This window comes from Erithacus rubecula (genome assembly GCF_903797595.1).
Source record: "Erithacus rubecula genome assembly, chromosome: 8".
NCBI lineage: Eukaryota > Metazoa > Chordata > Aves > Passeriformes > Muscicapidae > Erithacus > Erithacus rubecula.
The window spans coordinates 12554863-12561848 of NC_136659.1; positions in this window are offsets into that span (position 1 = coordinate 12554863).

Below are 6986 nucleotides of genomic sequence, written 5' to 3' on the forward strand. Positions count from 1 at the left end.
AAACACAATCCGAGAGCAGCGTTCACACAGTCATCCTAGCAGCGCTCGTAAAGTTTGTTCGCCTGTGCCCTGTCAGGGTGGGGAGTCTCCGTCCGAGCTGGAACTGCTTGGACCGTGCGTTCACTTGTTGCTTATATTCACAGACCACAACAGGCTTAAAAACTGGTATCTGGCAAACTGGGGCTAACTCACACCTCCATCCTCTTTGAGAGGTGAAATTTCAAAGCAAGTGAAATGAGCTCTAAAGCCTTGCGCCAAAAAGCTGTTTAAAAACAATTCCTTTATGTTGTTGATGAATCCCTAGATTTTAGATTCCAACTTCCAAATAAACAGTAGACAAAACGATTAAAGCTATGTTATCTCAGTTTTTTTAAGTTGGTAATTAGTGAAGAGATACTGGCATGTGGCAGAAGTGAGATACATCATTGTGTGGGTGAGAGGGAAAGTAAGAACATTTCACTGGTATTCATTTAGGGTGATGAGACTAATTATTTTGTACTCTGCTGTCTATCAGTTATGAGTAGCATTACGAGCTCACGTCAATGAAATCACGATGCCAACCTGTTTAAGCACTTTCACACAACACAAACGCTTAGAGTTCCTCTGAGGCCAGTGGAAGTTCATTGACAGCAACAGATTTGGCCTGACAGATAGATCTGATATTTCAGCCGTTACCCTGAGGGCTGTAGCATCCCTCTTCCTTCTGTGTGTTTTGATACCTGATTTTCCATCTTCTGTGCTCAAAAGTGCTCCAAAACCCACTGAAGTCAATGCAAAGCTAGTGGCAGCAGTCTACTGTCTTATTTATTGTATTTTGATGTGGAATTATGCAACTATTATTTACTACTCACTTGTAGTTAGACTACTATCAAGCTAGCGAAGTGTGATTTTTTGCGTGTATAAATAGCCCTTGAAAAACATAACACAGATATCAGAGTGTAATATAAACCCACAGCATGAATCATTCCTTTCTTAAGACATGCATGGAAAAGGAAGAGGTTACCAAGCCCTAATCAGAGACAGCCCCATCTCACGTACCATATGGCACAGAGGCATTTTCTTTCCCATTATGTTCCGTTTTCCCTGGTTAAGGTCAATAGAAGAGTGCAAACACAACCTTGAACTGATAACAGCTCTGATCTGTTACTGAATGAAGGGAAGATAACCCTAGGAAAGAAAATGGTGATGGGAAATGAAGTTACCTGCTGCTCCACAGAGGTTTCTCTCAGCTGCTTTTCAATTGCTCTCCACAAATCCAGCCCTGTGTTTAGTGTCGGATCTCAACTCTCCTCTCCCTAATATGCCACTGTCAGGAAAGGAAAGGCACAACTAAAGAACCAGGCAGTGCTACTGCAGTTTCTACCACTGCAGGTGTTCAGGACAGGATGATAATAGAGGTGGTGACACCTATTACTCCAGCTCAGGTAGAAGAGTGTCAAAAACCCTTCTTTTGGGAGCATTTAATACTCCAACCCTCTCTCAGGTTTGAAGGCACTGAGCACAAGGTGATGCTATCTACCATGAGCTTACCTCTGCCAGTTTCCAGGGGCAGCTGCTGCTCTCTGCCCCAAGGGAGGCTGGACCTCATCAACTCTCCTTTTCTGGGAAGTCCTTCTTCTGCCAAAGGGCTCAGAGCTCTGCTCAGTCCTCCTGCAGGTATTTAAAACCCACAAGTAAGCACTCGCCAAACCCATCGGGAGCTGCAGCGTTTTTCCATGTCTGTATGTCAGAAACATCCACAAAACCTCACTGAAAACGAGACAATATGTAATTTAATGGTACTGTAATATTTAATGTACCATCTGCATTAAATTTGGTCGAAGGAATTTTGCAGCCCAAGCATTAGTCAGAGCTGTGATGCAGTGAAAATTCCCCCGTCTCTCCTTCCCTCCAGCAGAAAGGCTCCTCAAACACTGCCTAGTTCCCTGCTGCTGACCCAAGAGCCTGTGTACCTAGGGTTTTCCCTGGCACTCTGCAGCTCTGCTCTTCTCCTCCCTCTAATTGCAGCTCCTTTTAAACATTGATCATGCAGCTTCATTTATTTTCAATCACAGCTTCCGCTTTCTAAATGAGTCCTTCTCTCCCCATGAACTGACCATCAGGAGGTGTCTGTAAAGCAGGAAATCCCCAAGTTTTTCCTTAGAGCCTTTCTCAATCCTGATTTAGAAGAAAATAAAATTAAAACCAAGGCATCATGTATTCCTGAAACCTTCTATTGGCTCCAGAGTAGCTGGACAAACAGGGTGTCTACCCCAGTTTTATGTCAAAACATACTATTTCCAATGCAGATCTTGACAGCCTTCCAGAGAAAACAACATGGCAGGACTGAAACAGGGTTAGGAATGAGAGGGGAAAAATGATACCCAGCCTAGATAAAACCATAAGTATTGTCAGTCAGCAGGAGAGCAAGGACTCAAACATTTTTGGTATGGTATCCAAGAAGCAGGAGCACAGGGCATAGGGGCAGACAGTGTGGGTTGTCTCCCAATTCCTCACAGAAATGCAGACTTTTCCTCCTCCAGACAGTGCTTTGAGACCCTCGGCTAAAAAGCTCTAAGTGCATCATATAAAATGTTTTTATTAGTCTATCAGGTGCATGATTACGAGATCTCATTTTATACCCACAAATAGCTGATAATTACCTTAGCATCCCATTAGCCCTAGCCTTCAACCAGACTGTTTGTGGGGCAATTTGTCCATACTCAAAAAGCAGGCCAGTACCCCAACTTGGACGAAGTAATTTGGCACATTGCATTTAAGTCCATAAACTTCCAGTCTAGAGGTGGCTTAATTAGCAAGCTGGCCTGTTAATTTATTCATGGGGAATACCACATCTGCTAATCTGCCAAGCAGTGGCCACAGAGCAAGCCCAGAGGCTGCCCCTTCAGCTCTTGGGTGCTGTAACAGGCAAGTGCTTGCCCACCCCATTCCTGCTCTCCCACCCCACTCCTGCCCACTCACCCTGTTATTGCTCACCTCCTTCTAACTTGTCCCCTCCCATTTTCCCAGCTGCCAGCCTATCTTCCTGGCTGCAGGGAGCTGCTTTCTCCCCCTGCCTCTCCTGCAAGCAGATATTTGATGCTGCCTGGCTGTGGGGTGGCCTGAAGCTCAGGCAGCCGCACGGGTCCTGGGCCAGCACTGCCCTGCTGCGGTGCCAGAGCCAGCGGCTGGCTCTGGGGAGAGCACGGGAGCAGCACTGAGTGCTGCAGGGGAAATGAGGGGGGCACTGAGGCAGCCTGGAAAGGAGAAATGAGGAGAAGGATAGAAAAAACAGGTAGAAGAGTGAAGGGGAGTGGTGAAAGAAACAAAGATACAGAATAAGGGGAAGGAGGGGAAAATGCATAAAAGGCAGGAAACAGGGAGGAAGAAAACTAGTGGAGTTAAAATCCATCATGGGATTAGTGGATAGAGGGAGGGCGATTCCTGCTGTCTCGGGAGGTGCTGAGCCATGGGAGGGGTGCAGAGGTGCTGCTCCGTGCAGCAGACTGTGCAGGGGGGCAGTGGTGCTGACACGGGGGAGGAAAGACCCTGCATCTTCAGAGTTAATAAAGAGAGCTTTCAGACCTCAGCAAGCTGACTAAATTAGGCAGAATATAAAGGTGCTGTATTATTTCTCAATACAGCAGTGGTATGAAAAGAGGCAATGGGTTCTTTTGAAGCAGCTGCTGTGTAATCCAGGGCTTTCAGGTGTACTTCAACCAAATGCTCTCCTGGTTTCAGCAGGTTAACTTCATTAAAGGCTCCATCTACCACTTTAATGTTCACTGAAATCCCACTGGGTGGGTATATTAGGCAGAAATAACCCCCACAAGATGATTGCATGCTGTTGTTTGGCACAGTGAATGGACCTGGAAGAGAAAATGGAGGAGGGGAGGGGTGCATACAGCGACCCAGGCTGGAAGGATTGATCCTGAATTGCTGTAGTGTAGCAGCAGGAATGTCCCTTTGCTAAGGGCATCAGAAGCACGGCAGAAAAACCCCAAGCCTTCAGGTAGCCATCCCTCTTGACCCCATCTCCACAAATAACCTGCTTGGTTCCTCTCCGCTTTGGCATACTCCTTCTCCACACACCCACTGATTCCCCAGCTTGTGAGGAAGGTGCTAATTTCCCAAAGCTTCTCCTCACTTGCAAAGAGGAAACCATGAAACTGTAAAGGCCATCTGTTCCTCCAAAAGACCCTGGAAATTCTGTGGCTTGGCTACTGTGAGCTTTGATTGGGGCTTGAGTATCTTACCCCACTGTACCTGTTGGGTGCAGTTAAGACTTGAAAAATCAAAATACTTCTGGTGTGAGGTCACCCAAACTCTATATGCTCACCTGCTAAAAGCACCAAAAATGGCCCACTGATTGTGGGTCCTACCCACAGAGCAGCCCATTAGCAGCTTCATTGTGGAGAAGCTCCAGGTGGACCACACTCCAGTTAGAGTCAACAGCAAATTTTCCACAGACAGCATTAGAGGGAGACATTTGTGGACCTCTACCCAGTTAGAGTCACAAACCAAAGGGCCTCATTTAAAGTCTGCTGAAGCTGGTGTGAGTTCATCCATCACCTTCAGTGCTGGCTGGACGTGACCCAAGTGGCTGAGCCCTGCAGAGCCAGCACGATGTCTTTAACTGTAAGTGCTGCCGTTGCCTTCGCCGGGCTGGCTTCACGGTGTGCCACAGTCTGCTGTGTGCTCAGTGCTAGAAAGAGCCACACCACCAGTCTTACTAAAACACCTCCTTAAAAATACACAAATTCTTAAACCAGCTAGTCACTTAGACCCCCCTTTGCCGGAAACTTGGCAAAAAAATTCTTAGGACAGAAGCTATTTTTTTTTTCCTTATAAACAAAATGCCATTGTCATGCTTTGGCTGTTGGCTTGATAGATTCTGGCAAGAAAACACATGTGTGTATTTTAAAGGGATTTCTCTTTTTCTTATCATGGTTTAGCTTTTGACCTCACGGTTCTTCCCCCTCCCCCCTCCCTCCCCATCCCAGGCACATTCCAGCGTGACTTCCGTGGTGGTACGTCACACAGCCCTCCCAGCAACTGGGGTTAGCACTCAGCTCCCTCCAGCAGATAGCACATTCTTCTGGAGCACTGTCATGGGGGAAAGCCTCGAGCTGTGAAAAGTTTTCTTTCCCTTTTAATCTTTTATTTTCTTTGATGTTCATTTTAAAATAAATTATTGTGTCTTATATTTATTATGGTACCTGGCTGTGCAAGGATCAGGACCTCTCTTCTGTCCAAACACAGACTCAGAGACAGTTCTTGAGTCAAACAGTTTACAATCTGAAGAGACAAAGCAGACAAAAACCAAGAGCCAGATACAACATGGATGACAAGCCTGTGGATTACTTTAGCGTTTAGTTAAGTTGTAAACTGTTGAGGGAGAGATTGCTATTTGACTATGCCTGTGCAATATCAGAAGTAGGAACTTCTGATGGTGCTGAATTGTTGTTTGGAGATGGTTTTTAACACAGAATACTTAGGTGAGGATGTCCCAGAAAGTCAGTGATTCCTAAAAGAACCATTGCTTTTCACTTGACTTTACCTAGCGTGTGTCAGTGACCCCACAAAACAATCTCACAACAGAAAAAGCCATGCATAATCTGCTAATAAAAGACAAATCAGAGCAGATCTAGAGGATCCCAGCTGAAAGCTGTAAGCCATGCTGAGCTGTATTTTCACCATGGCCAAACACTCCTGGTTTTTGAGAACATTTCAAAGCATGTTTCGCACAGAACTTATACACATGCTTCCCTTCCTCAAAAGTTGTTAGTGGCACTCTGGTCTTGCTGGAGACAGCTCTGCTGGATGTATCAGGCTGAAAATCATCTTCACAATCCTCCTTTTGACAAAAGTGCACATTTCAAGTCAGACCTTGCATTTATGCCACTTCCTAGAAAAGAAATTCATAATCTTGGAGGAGCCCTACGCTGCTTCCCTTCCATTTCTGTGAATGTTTTGACTCAGTCATCACCCTTTCATTCTGGGGATGGGGCTGCTTCCTTATCATTGCAGAGTAGTCTTTTTTCCCAAGAGGGGTCACCCCTCTCTCCTCAGGATCCTGCACACAGACCCTATTGATTTTTTAGTGTAACTTCTTCTGGAAATCAATGGTGGTAAGGCTGCTTCACAGTCAATAGGGTGGCCATGAAGCCCATGCCTCAAAAAACTGCACCAGATGGTCCTCCAGGGAACTGGGACTGCAGAACAACAGCCAGGAAACAGATAATTTTCTGGCTGGCTTCTACAGGAGGGCAGTGAAAATACTCCTGTGCTCAGCTGCCTTTACATTAGGAGTACGTGGCTCCTCTGCAAATTCAGGCTGTGCTGCTCAGAAGTTCAAACCTAGGGCTTAGCAGTAAGAATGTGCTGAAGTGAAAAGGTGCACTAGAATAATTATTACAGGCACTCTGAAATGAGGTGTGGTTTTGTGGCCATGCAGCTGCAGACTGGGAGGATCACCAGGGTCTTTTGGTCATTCTGAGCCAGATGAGTGACCCAAGACCTACTCCAGTGTAACCCTGTGGGTAGTACCAGACCTTTACTGTACTTTGTTGCTTTTCCATGCCAGCAAAATCAGATGGCTGATACCTTTTCCCTCCCACTCCTTGTCTGACTTCTTTGCTTGATGTTGCACTCCTGATTGGTCTCTCCCCATGCACAACACAGTGGATCCAGTGGTTACTGTAATACAATCAATCCTCAGGTGCAGGTTTTTCTTTTTCCTCCTCAGTGTGCTGCATTTATCAGCATCAACCATAAGCCCAGCACAGTCAGGCTTCCCCTTGCTCTCAGTACCTGAGAGCATTTGGGTTCACAAACCTTGCTATTAATAATACATTGTGCAAAGTTGGTACCGAGCTCAAAGTTTTCCGTGTGTGTGCTGCAGCTTGATTTTAACTGTGGGTATCATTATCATCAAAGAGACTGAGGAATGGCAGCTTTTGGTTAAACAAATGGGAAACTGTATTTAGTCTCTTTTGCCACATTGT